This window comes from Octopus bimaculoides, chromosome 4, assembly GCF_046866305.1.
Source record: "Octopus bimaculoides isolate indiv1 chromosome 4, ASM4686630v1, whole genome shotgun sequence".
NCBI classification, from domain to species: domain Eukaryota; kingdom Metazoa; phylum Mollusca; class Cephalopoda; order Octopoda; family Octopodidae; genus Octopus; species Octopus bimaculoides.
The window spans coordinates 95,904,412-95,924,378 of record NC_142931.1 but is presented as its reverse complement, the minus strand read 5'-3'; the positions used below and the strand labels follow the sequence as shown (position 1 = coordinate 95,924,378).

At 36.9% G+C, this 19,967-nt stretch overlaps 1 protein-coding gene across 16 annotated transcripts in view; it reads right to left on the bottom strand.

Moving 5' to 3' along the window:
- LOC106872580 (uncharacterized) overlaps positions 1–19,967 on the bottom strand; it is a 248,572-nt gene that overhangs the window by 38,225 nt on the left and 190,380 nt on the right. The window lies entirely within an intron of this gene.

The following is a 19,967-nucleotide window of genomic DNA, read 5'->3' as shown; positions in this document are numbered from 1 at the left end:
GTCCCGTCAAGAAATCTGCACATACACAAATCTTATTGTTCTTTTTTACAAACACTGTTGGAAACACCTAATCTGAAAAGTCAATCTTTTGAATCACTCCCATTGTTTCCAGTCTGTCTTTTTTGCGTTTCTTTTTTTAAATGTTCTGACTCTGTATTAGAACTGGTGCATGACCCCATTACATTTTTACAAAAATTATTTATGGGTAAATCCCATAAATTGAACAGTTCCATCAGTCAGTTCCAAAAAAGGTTGCTTGCATTTTTTAATACATAAGCTTTCGCTTTTATAGTCTTACTGCAAAATTTCGCCTTTAAAAATTAATTTAATTTGTTTGGCTCCTCATGCAATCTTCAAAGTTTTCTGTAGTGTAGGTTTCTTGATTGTTTTCTATGTGTGTTAATTAATTCAAGTAATGTCACTACCTATATCTGACTGTAATTTTGCATCCATGTTATTAATTTTTACATACACAAATTTCCATTGAGTCTCGTTTGTATTTCTTGTTGCTGATAAACTGTTTACATGATTTTTTCTGTTGAATCATTTTGTAGGTTTTGTTTTACAGTGTAATTTTTTTATGACTTATCTTAGCACACTTGAAGCATTTTTGATTTTTATAAGGACAATTGAATCTGTAGTGTAATTCTCCACATCCAAAACATGGGTTAATTTTCTGCTTTCCAATTCTTACTTTTGGTCCCACTGACTATACATAAGAGCAGTTTCTCATTTCAATTTGTTCTGTATCGTGCCTTAGGCTTATTATTCTCTGGCATTCCTCAGATATTTCTTGTAGTGTTAGCTTCTGATTCTGCTCTAATTCAGTCAATATTCGGTTATGAATTTCTGTATCTTTCTTTGCTGTTAAACCTTGCATGAAAATTAAACATTTATACACATCTGGTGTTCATTAATTTTAAATTTCTCACATTCCTTATTAATGATTCCAGCAAATGTAATAAAATCTTCATTCTCTTTTTTTTGTAATATTCAAGCATTGCCAGCATGTATATTGAGTAAAGAGCTTTTTCGCTGAAAATCTTTGATAGAATATTTACTGTTTCTTCAAAACAGACTTCACCCAGTTTCTTTGGTAATATGTAATTGCAATACTTATGCTCAGCTGGTGCCAACTTTCTCAACAAAAGTTAAGTTTTTTTCTCCTCTTGCCAGTCATAGCGTTCTTCTCAGAAAATTTCCTCATACCTTCTAAAGTAAGCAGGGAAGGTAGTACCCTCCTCTGGGTTATATGCAAACTCTCCGATTGAGTTTGTGACAGTGTCAAGGGTGAATGAACTAGATTTCTGAAATTCCAACAACTGTTGTTGTTGTTTCTGTAATTCAATTACTGAAGCTAGTAAACCTTCCATGTTTAAGCAAAAATCAGTCCAGCATGAGCTTTGAATAATCTTGTCAAAAATGTTATAACATGGGTATACATGACTGGTTTAAAATGGTATTACTCAAATAAATAATTGGCTGTGATTATCTAAAAATAACCTATTGTAGAAATATATGTTAACACAGAATGCACTCTTTACTACTCAAATATAGGTATGATATTCAGTTCAACTACCAACTGTTAAACCAAACACACGTCGAACTAACATGGTTAACCAATATGGTCGAACTAACTCCATCAACTACACTCTTGGCAGTTCACTCAGTTCTTATTTATTGTAATTGGTTAGTCCACCTTCAGTCATGTGGGGATGTTCAGGATTCTCCCATAACAGATACCTTAAAGAAGATATTACCATCAGTCCTCTTTGGTCTCTCTAGAGATGATGCTCTGGCCATCTCTAGAGTAGCTAATGGGCACCCTTATTTAAAGGACCTAATTAGCATTCTTAGCTCCATGGGGCTCAAGATAACAATGAAGACCAACCTCACCATTGTAAACTTTTCAGGTGTAACATTAGGCCTAAGCTCCTGTTCCTACAGACTCTGCTTTAGAGTGTGCTTCTGTTTTGGATATATAAACTACTGATGATTCATCATGCATCCTGGTTGCTGAGTAATTTAGAAAAGGTTGCCATGTCATTTAGCTGTACTGCCTCTACATAATCATGAAAGCTATAGTCAGTTATATGATTTTAGTTATTCTACAAAAAATATACCAAGCCTATCAAATGAACTTTACAATGAAAATGCTGCTCAAAAAGATTATCAACCTCATAATATGGATGGGATGGAAAGCAAACTTCTACAACCAAGCTATGCCATCCTCAGAAGCCAACATATACAGTATTAAGTCCAGGAGGTTCCCACCCAGAATCAAACACCTCGAAAACTTTGAAGCAGACCTGATGAGCATCATCCCCAAACTAAGATTCCATAAGTCCTCTTGCTAATCTCAGCACAAACTCTGTTCTGACTTACAACTGCTAAAAAAACTCTGACAGATCCTTATACTTCTCTGACAAAACTAAAAACCTACATAGAGTAAACACACACACACACATATGATAGACATTTAGAAAATAACATAATACAGAAATATAGATGCACTTCCCCACACATATACAACAACATTAGCAGTGAAGCCAAACAGTTAGCTACCAGTCTAGGTATAGCTGATAAGGTAGAAGTACTAGCTAAGAGGGATGCCTTTATCACCATCAAGGACAACAAACTAAACATTGCCCTTAATCCCAAGTGCTGCCTGATCAACCCGGCCAAATAAGAAATCGATCTGGTGAGTGGCAAGCAAATACATATTAAGGAAAATCAATGACAACATAAAAGGAGGCTTCCAATTTCTCCTTATGCTGTAGTATCAATGAAGTGATTTCATAGTTTAAAACCAACCAGGGTAAAGGCAGGGCAAAGTTCACCCAATCTGATATAGTCGATTTTCACCTGTCTGTATCAAAGGGGCTGCTGGGGGTTTCACTAATATTAGTGACACAGACATTGACATAATTATGCATGCCAAAAAAACACTGATGTTCAATAAAGATTTGACCTGAGTCTGTCAAACTGACTTAGAGGGTTCTTTTGATGTAGCAATGGGAGTTTATGATAGCATGGACATATGCAACCTTGGGCTGTATACTTTAGACACCTTAAAGAAGAGGTTAACATCAGTTCACTTTGGTCTCTACAAAGATGATGTTGTGACCATCTCTAGAGGAGCTAATGGACCATCTCTAGAGGAGTTACCTTCATTAGGCTTATGAAGGACCTAATTAGCACCCTTAACTCCATAGGGCTCATGATAACAATCAAAACCAACCTCAAAATTGTAAACGTTTTAGATGTGATGTTAGACCTGAGCTCCTGTTCTTACAGTCCCTATCACAAACTAAATGAGAGGCTGTCCTACATTAACACAGCCTCCTGCCATCTACTTATCATGTTCAGGGACCTAGTGAAGGGTGTCACAAGTGAGGAGATTTTCAATGCCACAGCTCGTTATTAGAACTAGGCTTTGGTATCCAGTGGGTTTAAGGACCACATCTCCTATATGCCAGGCCCTAGCATCTACAAAAGGAAACACCACCTTAATGTCATTTGGCTTGCTTCACCCTTCTCTCTCAATGTTAAAACCTGCATGGGAAGAATATTCCTTAGATTGGTGGACAAACAGTTCTCACAGTCACATAGACACAGATGTATGTTTAATAGGCACAACTTAAAGGTATCCTTCAGTTGTGCAGCCAACATTAAGAACATTTTAGTGAGCACCCTTAAGCCACAAGCAGAGATAGGACACTCATGTTGGATATACAATGACTGCCCAGTAGGAGACTGATGCGAAGCCAAGGGGGTTGTGTATGAGGCTGAGGTGGTAACTGTCATTGCAGCCTGATTTACAGCCTAAGCAGCAATGACACACCCACAACAATGACAGAGGTGACTGTGGTGGTGACAGCAGCACATTAATCAGTAGAGACAACAATACCATCGATTACGATGGCAGCAGCAACACCAAGATTGTGACCAGAAACATGTCCAGGATTATCAGTACCAGCAATGACTCCAGTAACAATGACATCAGAGCTGGAGTTAACGAAAGAAACATTAGAGGTGGTAGCACATCCAATAGACAGACATGAGATGTTATGTGCCTTCAGCCATTTGAGTCTGACAATTCACCTATACTGCTAAGCACTTTATAGGTGTGAAACCAATGATCACTCTGTGACAGGCCATAATTTTTGACTTCCTAAAAAGTTATATATATATATATATATATATATATATGGATTACAAGCTATATGTATATTATATATATATATTGAGGGCTTATAAGGTGTGTGTGTGTGTGTGTGCATGCGTGTGCGTGCGTGTGCATGTGTGTGTGTGTGTGTGTGTGTGTGTGTGTGTGTGTGTGTGTGTGTGTGTGTGTGTGTGTGTGTGTGTGTGTGTGTGTGTGGTGTAAGGGTTCTAACTTGGCTCCATTGGACATTGAGTTTCAGAAACATGTACTAGCACTGAAGACAACCGCAAACAATAGCAAAAGATCCAAGATGGCTACCTCAGACACCTCTACATATGTCAGACCAGTGGCCACTATTGACACCTTATATATCACAACAGTTTTCCTACTGAACATCAGGGGCCTTGTAATGTATCACCAACACAAAACTCAATACCTGAGAGAATTAGTGACATGTAATCAAGCAATATGCATAGGCGCTAACAGAAATACATCTGAACACATCAAATGCTAAGATATACATACTAAAGTATGTCACATTTCAAACCAACAGGAGAGAAAGGACTCATGGAAGAGTTGCAATGTACATCCAGGAAGATGTCAGGCCAGTAATTCTGGTGTCACATTCAAACTCAATCTGTGACACTCTGGTGGTACAAACTAAACAGAGGAAAATGGTAATATGTACTACATACTGCTCACCAGATGCTCCAATCATTGTTAAACAACCTTGATGACAGCCTTCTTTTGGGGTACTTCAATCTCATATTGTCAAATGGCCTGAGGGCCACATTCTCTCTGGTATGTCACTGCAGAAACAGAGGCAAGCAAAGTCTCTGCTTGACCTTGCAAACATGCTCTTTATGGAGCAAATAAGGTTCCACCCAACAAAGGGTAAAAATGTCCTGGACCTTTACTTCACAAATAATGCAGTACTCATCATCCATAATGTTAAGATGATACTGGCGATTCTCTTGGACCATAACTTAATAGAACTAACAACGTATAGTCTGCAGAGAACTACAAACATGCTGCTACTAGAAAAATCTAACACTTTTCTAGCCAGAACTTTCATGAAACTGATTGAAAGGGTTTTCAGAAAGAGGAACAAAACTGGTCTACAAGTCTTGCTTTGCAAGATATTGATGTAAAGCTGCAGACATGAATGACATAAGTTTGCAGTAAGTTTGCTCCAGAGAGAATGATAAACTGACAGAAAAATATAATATCCAGGGATAAGAAGATTCTAATGAGATGACAAGCAAAGATCTCAAACCATCTAAGTGGGCTACTAAAGGGTAACAAAGAATCCTATCTCCAACAAAGATTGCTTGAGATTGAAAAAGTGAACTCAAACACTCTCATGAAAAAGAGAGGGTAAAGAAGGAAGCCAAGGCTGTCAAAAATGTAAGACAAACCCAAAAGCTTTCTGCAGATTTACAAGAGTCTGCTTCAGTATGGTACAAAATAGGGTCACTGTTTGAAGATAATGGCTCACTGACTGCAGATCCCAGAGAATAAGTGAAATACTGAATGTACAATACAAAATTGTTTTCACATCTGTATTGGAGCACTTGAAAATAGCTATGCCTTATCAATTTTTTGGCTCTACACAAAGTGATGGCAAACATCAAAATAGAGGAAACTGATGAAATATCAACCATTGATGAAATGAGATTAGACTCAGCCACAAGCCTTGATGAATTCCCAGCAATTCTCCTAAAGAAATGCAAAGGGGCTCTACCAAGATCACTACAGATCCCCTTCTTAAACTTCTTCACAACTGGGGGACTTCCCAGGAAGTTAAAGGAAGGTATATATCCTGTCCACAAAGGAGGTAACAGCAGGAGCTAAAAATCACAGCCCTGTCTCTTTAACTTCCCATGTCAGCAAAGTCAGGGAACACATTGACAGGAAGAAACAGATCGAGTTCTTGGATGATAATGACTTGCTCCCAGATACCCAACATGGCTTCTGCTCACAAAGAAGCTGTCTTACACAGCTTTTGCAGCATTATGACTGGGTGTTGAAACAAACTAATGGATCACTCAAATGTGGATGTGATATATCTTGATTTTGCAAAGGCCTCTGACAAGGTTGATCATGGGATGATATGTTTAAAGCATAGTCAGAAAACTGGGAGAGTGGTTGCATGATTTCTTAAAAGACAAAAGCTAAGTGATGGCAGTCAATGGGGTGCTCTCTAAAGAGACAGGAACAGAAGGTGGAGTGCCTCAGGGAACTGTCTCGGAGCTGCTGCTGTTTATGGTGGCTCTTTTGGACATGCTATGAGTTCCATAGACAGCCACACTTACTAGCTATGCTGATGACACAAAAGTAGTACAAACAGTCAAGGAACCTTCTGATGCTAATCTTCTCCAGAAAGACCAAGATGCAGTATATAAATGGGTGGAAGAAAACAACATGCAATTTAATGCAGGGAAATTCCAGGCCATTTGCTATCAGCTAGCTTGTGCTCACATGCTGCAACAATGATACTTTGGATGAAAAGGAGTAGCAATCCCAGAGTCAACTACAACACATGATCTAGGGACTGATATGAAGGATAATGCCTCATTTCACATATATATCACTAAGATGGTGGCAATGTGCAGATGAATGGCCAGATGGATTCTGAGGACCTTCAGAACAAGGGATCAGGAAACTATGCTGGTTCTATGGAAGACATTAGTATTGTGGTCACCTCACAGTGTCAAATTAACATCAAAACGTGAAGCAGGTCAGCAGTGCTACATCAAGAAGATTGCATTAATGAAACAGCTGAGCTACTCCCTGAAGTGAAGACAGGAAAGATATGCAGTGATATATGTATGGAAGATCCTGGAGAGGTTGGCACCAATGTATGGTATCAATCGCTATACCAGCCCCCAAACTGGATGTCACTGCACTGTTTCAAAGGTCCCAACTATCCCATCAAGAGTGAGGACCATGTACTGCAATAACTTAGGGATTCAAGGGCCCATGGCTACTTAATACCTTGCCAAAACATCTGAGAGATCTATATGGAGTAGGTGTAGATGTTTTCAAAAAATAACTTGACCTCCTATTGTCCAAAGTTCCGGATAAGCTTACATCATCACAAGAAACTCAAAACAGGGCAGCAATGTCAAACTCTCTCCTTTACCAAAAGCCAACCATATAAGAATGGCCATGGAAAAAGTGAATACACAGGTGGTGCTCCAGCATGTGTACACACATATGTGTAGAAAATGAAGGAAAAGAGAAATAACAAAAGCTTCTGACAATGCAGAAAGTTTTACAAAAAAAACACCAAATCCTTTATATTTTGGGTGCAAAGGCCTGTCAACATCTGTAACTGGTGTAAACTCCCAGCAAGGATGAAAAGGAACTTCACTCCATAAAACAGTAAGATGCCTACATTTTACTTTCTTATCAAGACACATAAGCAGGAACCTGACCTTCCACATCAGATCCACAGTCTCCAAGGGACTATTTTATAAAATCTCATGGTTCCTGTTCAGGATCCTGAGACCTGTACTGTTGACTTTCTTGGGTCATGTCAACAGTATAAACAAAGTCATTCAATGACAGCACTGTCTTGAACCCAACACACTCAGAGACAACAGATATACCTTCAGCTTCAGCATGGTCTTGCTATACACCTCAGTTCCTGTCCTTCTTGTGGTCAACCTGATCACAGAATGTGTCACCTTGGACTTACACTGTTTCAAACTTATTAGCTCTGATATCCACCAGCAACTGTCAGTCATAATTACAAACACACACAGTTCGATTTCCTTGGCAACACATATAAACAGTGTTCAAGCCTGCCTATGGGATCCAACCACTCAGGCCTGCTTGCCATTATTTACTTAGACTAGCTGGAGCATAGAACACTCAGCACCTGTCATTCATGCATATTCTTCACTAGGTATGCAGACAACAATCTCATGCTCACTGTATCTCATGAGGACACCTCCACAGTACTATAGAATTCCAATAGGATGGACCAACACTTTCACTCAGCCACTGAACACCCAAACAGTGATAGTTCCCTCTTCTTGGTTGACTTTTGGCTAAACATCATGGATGAGGGAAAAATTGACATTGTGTTCTACTGAAAGTCAATCTGCTGGGATGTCTTCATCCATTACAAGTTGGACTTTCCCATCAAAGCTAAGATCAACTTTATACATAACAGAATTGCTTGAATACATAAGAGATGCAGTGAGTGACAAGACCAGCCAGGACGCATGTTACTCAGTTTCTGAAGGTGCTTGAGACCAATGGATACCCAATGTCTGTTATTAACTCCATACATGGATACAAGCCAAATAAATGTGATGATAGGGATCTGTCTAAGACCTACTTCTTGAAGATGCCTCACTTTAATGAGATGACTACCTCCGCCATTTACAAGGCCACCTGCAGGGAAGGCTTCGGCATCCTACTAGCTGATTCGAAACAACCCCTACATAAACACCTATCAAAGAGGTGGTTATGTGCAGAACAGCAACCCTGCACACTGACAAACTGTCCTATTTACAACACAAACATGTGCCTACATTCATACATAGTGTACATAAACTCCAAATGCTACTACTATTATATCAGTAGTATCTGAGTGAAGGAGAACCTCACTACTAATACATCTTCCTTTCACAAACACTTAATCAAATGTGGCAACATCACCAAAGATGTAGATGCTTCCATACAAGCCTTGGAGAGGAACACAGGAACTCTTTGTGTCAAAGAAGCTATACTGATCTCAACATGAAAATTAATAGTTGATTGGAAATGGGGAAGTGGTTCCTATGAATATATCACTGTGACTGCAACTAACATATGCCACCAACACCATTTTCCACCACCATGACCAACACGTGAAAATATGTCACAATGACCACAACCAACTATTGGAAAGTTGCTTGCACCAACAATCATAGAGTTGCTGTCACTGCTAACCTAAGTACCAAGCAGTTTAAAATAACAAAATCTATGAAAATATACAGGAGTGGCTGTGTGGTAAGTAGCTTGCTTACTTCCGGTTTGCTCACTGTGCATGTGCGCCAGATTGGCTACTTGCTGTGAACGAAGATAGACATGAGTTTCGGCTCTGTCTATAGAAGAAAAAATTGAAGAATTCGCCGGGGTAAATCGTTTTTGTTGCTCAGCTGGGCAGCAATTTATTGCTTCTATTTATTTCTTAGTAAATTGTTGTCCAGCGGTGTGGCATCTTCGCTTTCCTTGGCGAGTTTTTTGTGTGTTCGTTGTACGAACAAATTTTGTATTCGCTGTTTGTGGGAGGCGAGTTCGCTTGCCCATAGCGAAAATTTTTGTTTTGACTTTGAGCAAAAAAAAAAAAAAAAAAAAAAAAAAAAAAAGCAGCTTTGAGTGAAGAAAACTTTTTGTGAATTTTGACGTACAACTGCAGGTAGGACTTTTGTGTTTTTTGGGATTTAGTGGGGGTTTGTTGCTCGTGTTTATTTATATTTGTGTCAAGCAGGGAGTCTCCACTGAATTCCACGCATTTGTCTGCCTGTGGGTGTGCTTAATGTCTCACTTAGCGGTGAGAAGAGTGTTTTGGAGGTAATACGCCTCCAAAAATTGTGAACTTAGTTTCTAAAGGTTTGTTGGTTTCAAAACGTGAATTGAGAACTACAAATGAATATTGTGAACTTTGTTTAAAACAGAGAAGGAATTTATTGTTTTCAGACCAAGTTTTGAAAGCTAATAGATTTAAAGAAAAGTCTTCCTCTTGCTTTGAACTACACCACGTGGAACTACGCAAAGGATTTCATTTTTACCAGCAAAGTGACGACTGCAGCGGAGCCAGGATCAAATCGGGCCGGAGTACCGTTGTGGCCTGAAAGTTTGTTATTCTGTCTGGAACTTTATATTTTATTTATTCTTTCTGAACTGTTGTATTTCCTTTCTCCTTCTTTTATGAACTTTTTTAGTACGAACTGTTTATTTTATTTCTTCCGCTTTTTTTAACTGTTTTCTCTTTTTGCCTGTTTTTAAAATTTTTCGGTGTTTAATTTTTATGTGGACATTTTTACCATGGCAGAGAACATAAAGAAAAATAAGGCCACTGCTGTGGAGTGGGAGATTATTCCACCCAAGAAGTGGTTAAATGATTTCAGGGAAAGAACGGTGGTGTTGCGAACCTACGCTAGGTTACTCGACACCATTACAGTCTTTCCCAAAGTGGAAATTGAAAAAGAGTTAGCAGAATATCTGCCAACAATCAAGTTTATGGCAAGGGGTGTCAAATACGCGACGGTTTGGTTGCTATTTGACACACCTGAGGTGGCTCGCAAGTTTGGGAGCCAGCCCTTAGAAGAGGAAAAAATTCTGTTTCTTCCCACATACTGTGGGAAGAAATTAACTAGGGCTTGGATTTGTGGTCTGCCACCCCGTATAGAACCTGATTGGATAGAGGATACTATCCGATGGGGGCTGGGCGGCAGTGGAGTCAAGCTCTTAAATGTGAAAATGTTACCTACAGCTGATTGGGTTGGGGCAAAAGCGGTTTTGACCCTGTGGACCCAATCAGCCAGGGATCTGGTAATTCCAGATTTTTTGAGGATGGACGGCCAGAAATATCCGGTAATTCTTGAGGGACGTAAACCCAAGTGCCACCGGTGTCTGAAGCCCAGTCATATCAAGAAAGACTGTCCCCAGGACCAGAGTAAGGTCCTGGAACAGTTAACAAATGTTGTTACCTCCGGTCCGCCAGTGGAGGGAGAGACGGAGGAAGTCGAGGAGGTGGAAACCTCCTCGAAAAAAGGAAGAAGGTGGGGAAACAATGGTTGCCCACCGAAAATCGTGGGGGAGGAGGAGGACCTTCCAGCAAAGGCGGAAGTACGCCCTACTCCAATGGCCCCAAAGAAAAAGAAAAAAAAGAACGAGGCACGGCCGGTGCTCGATAGTGCACCGCCGGTGTGTCCCAACACTCCGTTGGTGGGAATTGTGCCACCAACGGAGGAAAGCAGGTCAGTGGGAATTGTGCTGCCGACAGTAGAAGCTGTGGGCTCACCCTGTGAAGAAAAGGATCGGCTACTCCTATTCCGAAAGGGAGGGGCCCTGCAGAAATTTGTGAATAAAAGGAAGCGTCATAGAGAGGGAGTCCTCACCTGTACTAAGGATCTGGACTGGCCTCCGCAGGTGTCTGCGGAGGTCATGTCGAGTAGGCACATAAGTGCGTTGGTGAATTCCTTCCCCCTCGGCGAATTCAGTATTAAAGAGTGGCCCATCCCAGACCCATCGTGTTGCTTGAGAAAAGCGAAGGCTATAGCGGGCGAAAAAACCTAAGAGGACGAGTGCCTCATATTGTATAATGAAAAATCGTAAGAGGCAAATGCCTTAAATTATGACTTTTTATGTACGAGGTTCATAGCCTCAATGTGAAAATTTAATTTTATAAAGAACAGTGTTATTGAGAAGCAAAGTTCGGCGGGCGGCTTTTGCCTTCTCTCATTATACCATCATATTTATCATCCATTTCATCTCATTAATGTTTTTGTCCAGCCCGTAGCTACTCTCTATGTACTGCCTTTATGGCAAATTGAAATGAAATAAAGTAGCTTGCTTACCAACCACATGGTTCCGAGTTCAGTCCCACTGCGTGGCACCTTGGGCAAGTGTCTTCTACTATAGCCTCGGGTCGACCAAAGCCTTGTGAGTGGATTTGGTAGACAGAAACTGAGAGAAGCCCACCGTATGTATGTATATATATATGTGTGTGTGTTTGTGTGTCTGTGTTTGTCCCCCTAGCATTGCTTGACAACCAATGTTGGTGTGTTTATGTCCCCGTCACTTAGCAGTTCAGCAAAAGAGACCGATAGAATAAGTACCGGGCTTACAAAGAATAAGTCCCGGGGTTGATTTGCTCGACTAAAGGCGGTGCTCCAGCATGGCTGCAGTCAAATGACTGAAACAAGTAAAAGAGTAAAAGAGTAAGTCTTTGAAAACTTTCTTCTGAAGATAGGACTTTGCATCTGAAATATAAATGTTCCTTTATTTGTAAAGCTTTCTGCATTGTTAGAAGCTTTCCTTATTTCTCTTTTTCTTCATTCATTTTCTACTACTGTACTACAATGCCCTTTATATATACATACATGCGTATATATATATTCATTTGAAATACAGAGATGCCTATAATAGGACATCTAACTCGCTAGAAAGAGCATCAAAAAACTGTATACCACAAAATTAGGGATAATTTCAAAAGGGAATGAAAAATAAAATAAAAACATTTACCAATCTATTTTCTGTACCATGGTTTCAAGCTATTTTAGCAAAATAAAATATTTTGCCAGGTCAGCTATCTTCAGCGGAATAACCTAGATGTAGCATATAAACACGAGGCAAACATAGGAAACATGACTTATGCTTATATGCTTAATTTTTCAAAATTTACCGCGCATGTGCAGTTTACCTTATTGGCAGCAAATACAAAAAAATGCCGATTTTCTTTCAGAAATTAGCCAAATTATATTTTATCATTATTAATAAATCATAGGGTAGCAAAAAAATTTTTGAAATTTTATTTACTACCAGTCATTTAAAATACAGAGATGCCTATAATAGGACATCTAACCCGCTAGAAAGAGCAGCAAAAAACTCTATACCACAAAATCAGAATGTATGGAGGGCACAGTATGAGAGGGGTATATAAATATAAGGAGAAACAAGTATTAAAAGAAGGAAAAAAGAATATAAGGGAGTGCAAGGAAGGAGTTATTGGGCAAGGTTAGTTGACTGATAGCAGATAATAAAGTAGTTTTGGCTGAATCACAGGATTTAGTAGTGGGATCGGTACTTGAAGAACAGATAAATTGGAGGGGAGGGGGTGAGGAAATATTTCTGGTCAAGGGGGAGAGAATCCTGTGATTTAGCGAAAAAATACCATATTATCTACTACCATCAACTAATCTTGCTCAATCCCTCCTTCCTCTTACTCCTTTATATTTTTCTATCTTCCCTTCTAATACTTATTTCTCCTTACATTTATATACCTCACATGGATAACTTAAAAAGTTTGACTGTTATATTGTTCAATAAGCAAATACATAGATAAATAAGAAAAGAAATAGAGGGAAAAAGAAAAAAAGAAATCTTATGCATGTCATCATACACTTCTACACACACATATACACATACCAAAACAACTCCAACAAAATTTGCACATATGAGAGAGCATACATAAATTAGGCATATGGATGTGCATGCATATATATGCAGATACATGCATATATGCACACACCTACACATATACATGCATATATACATACATACACATAAGAAGAAGGAAAAAGAAAACAAAAACTGGGTTCATTTTATTTTCTTTTTCTGTATATTCTTTCTTCACCTTATACATTCATATCTATTTAATTTATTTTAATATATACTTATTCTTTACTTTAGACTGCTTACCATGTATACATATATACATTTATATATCAATTAGAAAATGGAGGATAATATGCTGAACCCAATGACTTGCAGACAGTGTATCCTGTTGAATTCATTAAATTAATTCATAACTAAAGTGACAACCCCCCCCACCCCACAAAGTACAAGTGTTTATGACAAACCATGTTGTGCACACACATAGGAGCTTGTATATTTAAATGCATGTGTGCACATGTCTATTTGCGTGTGTGTGTATATCTGTGTATATATATATATATATATATATATATATGTGTGTATATATATGCATATTGTGTATATATATATATATATATATATATATATATAAGGGAAAGCCCCCGGCCCATCAGGAATCACTGCAGAGATGCTCAAAATATCTGGCAGTGTAGACTATAGCCTAGTCACCCGTATTGTTAACCAGGTGATATACGAAGGAGTCATACCCAATGACTGGTGTAGCAGCACCATAGTCAACTGCTATAAAGGTAAAGGTGATGCTTTAGATACAAATAATTACAGAGGTATCAAGTAGCTAGATCAGGTAATAAAAGTCTCGGAGAGGGTCATAGCCCAACTAATTAGGGAGTGAATCAGTTTAGATGAGATGCAGTTTGGGTTCGTGCCTGGGAAAAGCACCACTGATGCTATATTTCTGGTAAGACAGCTTCAGGAGAAATACCTAGCCAAGGATAAACCTCCGTACCTGGCTTTCATTGACATGGAGAAAGCCTTTGACAGGGTTCCCCGATCACTCATCTGGTGGTCAATGAGGAAACTAGGGGTAGAAGAATAGTTACTGACAGCGTCTCTGTACATGTGCGTATTCGCATATATATGCAAGCACATCCATACACTTACACTTAATTCATGTATACTCTCTCATATATATGTATGTGCAAATTTTGTGGGCATTTTTGATATGTGCATGTGTGGGTATGTGTATGTATATGTGTGTGTATGATTGTGTGATGACATGCATAAGATTTTTTTCTTTTTCTTCTTTATTTCTTTCTTATTTATGTATTTGCTTATTGAACAATATAACAAACTTTCTGAATTATCCACATGACATTATTACAATTTGTTCTAGAACATTCCATAGGGAAATATATTTATTTATCAACAGCTATATAAACTCACAGGCCTTCAACTTGTGACTCGTTTGATAAGTGCCAACGCATGAAACTCTTGAACCCTGAGTCACCCTGTTACTTCTGCTAAATATTAATAGGTGCAGGAGCGGCTGTGTAGTAAGAAGCTTGCTTCCCAACCACATAGTTCCGGGTCCTGCTGCGTGGCACCTTGGGCAAGTGTCTTCTACTATAGCCTCAGAACAACCAAAGCCTTGTGAGTGGATTTGGTAGACGGAAACTGAAAGAAGCCTGTTATATGTGTGTGTGTGTGTATATATATATATATATATATATATATATATATATATATATGTATGTATGTATATATTTGTGTGTCTGTGCATGTCCCCCCACTATCACTTGACAACCAATGTTGGTGTGTTTACGTCCCCATAACTAAGTGGTTTGGCAAAAGAGACTGATAGAATAAGTACCTGGTTTAAAAATAATAAGTCCTGGGATTGATTTGTTTGACTAATAGCAGTGCTCCAGCATGGCTGCAGTCAAATGACTGAAACAAGTAAAAGAATAAAAGAATACATATATATAATTATAGGCGCAGGAGTGGCTGTGTGGTACGTAGCTTGTTTACCAACCACATGGCTCTGGGTTCAGTCCCACTGCATGGCACCTTCGGCAAGTGTCTTCCTATCATAGCCTCGGGCCGACCAAAGCCTTGTGAGTGGATATAGTAGACGGAAACTGAGAGAAGCCTGTCATATATATATATATATATATATATCAGAGGCGTGCACTCTCAGACATGCAAGCTATGCACTGCATGACCTTATCCATATCATCGGAAAATTAGATAAAATAGCTACTTTGTTGCAAAGAAAAATCCGTCCAGTTGGTTCGAAATATTCTGTCTCCCCTTCCCCTCTCTCAGTGACTAGTACTTTTGCTTTGACAAGGCATGCATTTGAGGATCCTGCATATAGACACTCCCTGACTCCCTATCTATGTTAGTTTGTCCTTCTTTCCTCTCTCTCTCTCTTAGTGACCTGTCAAAAGATATGCTAAGACCGATAGCATATATATTTTGTACCCCCTTCCTCTCTATGTCAATGATTCTACAAATTTATCATAGGAAGTCATGCGTTGCGATAATAGCATGACCCCACCTTTCTATCTCTTTGTTAGTGTAGAATTGTTGCTAAGCTGGTTCTACTTTTTGACCGGAACTAAAGCAGTTCTCAAGAACTGCTATAATTAGCCATAATTCTTAGAACAGCCAGGCGGTAAGTTTGAATTTTTTATCCAAAACATCTGTTTGCACTATTATATTTTTGGAGTGTTCTGAAAACAAAAATATTTAATTTGACTAACGTTATTTTTCCGTTTTTTTCTTGAAATTTACGCAGATGCTTACATGTGTATTACTTTTTTCGAAATGAGTGAAATGTGTGTTATAAATGATATTTCAAGAAATAGTTTTTCGAAAAGAGACTTTGATGGAAAACAATTAATTATAAACGGTGGGTGACCAAAGAACTCGTATATTTAATCAGTAAATATGACAAAAAAATGGAAAGTCATCTAGATACAGCTTCTATCTTCACTGGTCTTTCAAACCAGTGATTTCTTATTTTTTGTTAGAAGTATTCAGTGACATTTTTTCTTTTACTGACATCTTATTTAACATCCAGAGTAAAAATCATGACATAGTGTATTGTAAAGAGCAAATAGATAAAACTAGAACTGTACTCGAAAAGAAACTTGATAATTTTTCAATCTTTTATGATATGTTAGGGGAAAAATATGGAGTCGATGCAGGAATCGGAATTCAGAGTTCCAAAAATATATCTATTGTGCCTCAACAACATTATTAGAATGCTTTACAACAAAATTATCAGTACAGTAGTTGACCAAATAAAAGCACGATATTCATCCTTAGAAGAGTTTAAATTCATGGAACTTTTGAATTTCAACAAAGTTGATGAATATTGCAAACAATTTCTTGTGATTCTTTAAAAATCACTTATAGCAGATTTTTTTATGTAATTCGATTACAAAGTGAGCTCAATGTGATGTATTCAATGAAAGATTTTAAAAAGCAAAGTTAAGTCATTTAATGAGTTACATTTACAGCAGTGACCTTGTTGAAGCTATGCCAGAACTCTTCAATCTGTGCAAGTTGATTTTGACAATTCCGTCTACCACTGCTTCTGTAGAGCGATCCTTTTCTACATTAAGTAGAATCAAAACATACCAAAGGAATGCGACAGGAGAAAGAAGACTGTCTGGGTTAGCACTAATGTCAATTGAAAAAGATTTATTACAACAATTGATGAAAAGAGAAGATTTCTATGAAAATGTGATAGATATATTTGCCCAGAAAGATCGAAGAATCGAATTAATTTATAAATGAGGTAAATAACATTTTAGAACCTTAAAAAAAAAAAAATTAATATATTAAAGGGCATATATTACAGGTTTTGGTTAGTGTTTGTTATAATGTAAGGTTCGACCATCTTACATCAGTATTGTTTGGCAAGAGAAATGGTTCAACTTCTTCGTCACGCCTAACCTACATAGGTTTTCCTTTCTGTGCTGCTGGGTGTAGTCTATTTACGGCCATAAATGTCTTGTTTCAATCTCAGAGATGTTGACTTCTGCCACAACAGTTTTGGGGGGCTTTTTACTGTCTTTCATTATGTGTGTATTCATGTATATGCGTGTATTTTCAATGTGTGTGCGTGAGACGCAGTCTTTTAATATACGGAGTTCAGTAAGTCTCAGAACAGTCTGCTTGAGTATCAATAATTTTCCCGGAATTGACAAGTAGCATGATAAAACACCTGACTTGTCTTCCAGGGCATAACGATCTTAAAGCATGGCCATATAATGTAACTAAATGTGTTCTCTTAATTAAATCATTTCAATTTGATTCAGCTCAACCAATAGGTATAGGGGCTAATGCAGAATCAAACCCCTTTGAAAAACGAATTTTGTGAAAAAAATTTTCGGATTCCTACCTTTAACAAAGATTTCGAATATGCAAAAATATTAACAGAATCCAATTTCATCTTTATTACATTTCACTTATGATTTTTAGACTTTTTAAGGGAGAGTGAGGATGGGAAAGTACTGACGTTTCGAAGAGAGAGCAAATACAAACAATACACTTATTTCAGGATCATCTTTACATAGCCATTTTTTATTCCCTGCTTATTCTAGGTCATACGGGGGTGATTGCATATTCAGAATCTCCCATATGTAAATTGTAGGAATACGAAAAAATTTTTTACTGAAGAATTGCATGTGTCTCTATGTAAGTATATGTATATATATATATATATCTGTATATATGTGTGTATATATATATTTATATATACAAATATATATATATATATATATTTATATATACAAATATATATATATATATATATATATATATATATATATATATATATATATACAAATATATATATATATATATATATATATATATATATATACAAATATATATATATATATATATATATATATATATATATTTATATATACAAATATATATATATATACAAATATATATATATATATATATATATATATATATATATATATATATATATATTTATTTATGCTTATTTTTTCTTATTTTTCTCTTATATTTTTTCTTATATTTTATAATTTATTCTCTATAACCTATAAGGCTATAATAACCATTTAAGGCTTTTTACTTCTAAATACTAAATTAATATAAGGCCATTTTAGATTATGTATACTTAAGTTGTTTATTGAGTATATTATATATAAGCATTACTTATTAGATATACTTCTATTTGACCATGAACTTGTATAAAAAATGTATATTTTTTTAATATCTAACTGTTTTTTTCTTTGGTCTGAATGTCGTATTTACGTTCATAACTCCAACGGTCTTTTTCGAAATGTACAGCGTTCCGTATTGGTTCATTATTGAACTTCATAGTTTAACATCATAAATTTGAACCATTTCTTGGTATGATTATGGTTTCAACACCGTTATGCTGTACAGTTGTATGACATCTCATGTCTTTTCAACTTGTTTATTTACATGTATTCATAGGTCAACTCTGAATGTTGTATATGAATGTTATCTATTTTTATTACCGGCCTTCTACTAATAAGACTCTGAGGAGATGCAGTATTTTATAATATGCATGAATCGTTCTGGATATTGCATCGAAATGATCATAGGTCATCATAATAAAGTATTTTCAATGGATCAGTTTTTAGCTCTTATTTAAATCGATATAAATACAAAAACTCACTTGTGAGTATTTTGCTATGTTTGATAACAGATACAATATTTTTGCCAAATTTTGGTATAAATCTATAAATATATATATATATATATATATATATATATATATATATGTGTGTGTGTGTGTGTGTGTGTGTGTGCATGTATGTATGTGTATGTGTGTTTGTTCCCCCAACATTGCTTGACAACCGATACTGGTGTGTTTACATCCCGGTAATTTAGCAGTTCAGCAAAAGAGACTGATAGAATAAGTACTAGGCTTACAAAGAATAAGTCCTGGGGTGATTTACTCAACTAAAGGCAGTGTTCCAGCATGGCTGTAGTCAAATGACTGAAACAAGTAAAAGAATATATATATATATATATATATATGTATATATAAATCCCGTTCTGTCTGTGTATGTGTAAAAGATTATAGCAGCCGTATTTTTCAACTGATCGCGCTGAAATTTTACACATAGGTAAAAGATGTCACAGTGGGTGCATCAGTTAAATTTCATAACATAATCGGTAGTTTCAAAGTGAGATCTGCCCTTTTTTAATCAAAATCTTGATGGAAAATCCAATTTCATTAGCGCTTATTGGCTATCATTCTGCAAATCATGTATGAACAGCTGCTATGTTCATCCAATCAGCATCAGAGCATTAATTGTATTAAGCTTTCTAAGCAATTTCTTGAAAGAAAATATGTGATTGCAGTAAAAATCAGTATCATTCTAGAATGAACTGTACTCAAACACATGCATCCAGGCATGACACTTTGTGTTTAATAAATAAGCTGACACGAAAGAGTAAGAAGACAAGGCAATTATTTTGAATAAGTAAAAATGAAATAAAATATTAACTTTAGCAAATAAATGGCACTAATTGGCAATCAATCATCTGTGTGAATATTTTCTCCCAACAAAATTCAATTGACAGTAGAAAACAACAAATCGATTGGTAATTGAATATGGAAATCTGGGTGACAAATATCTAAAACTTATATAAA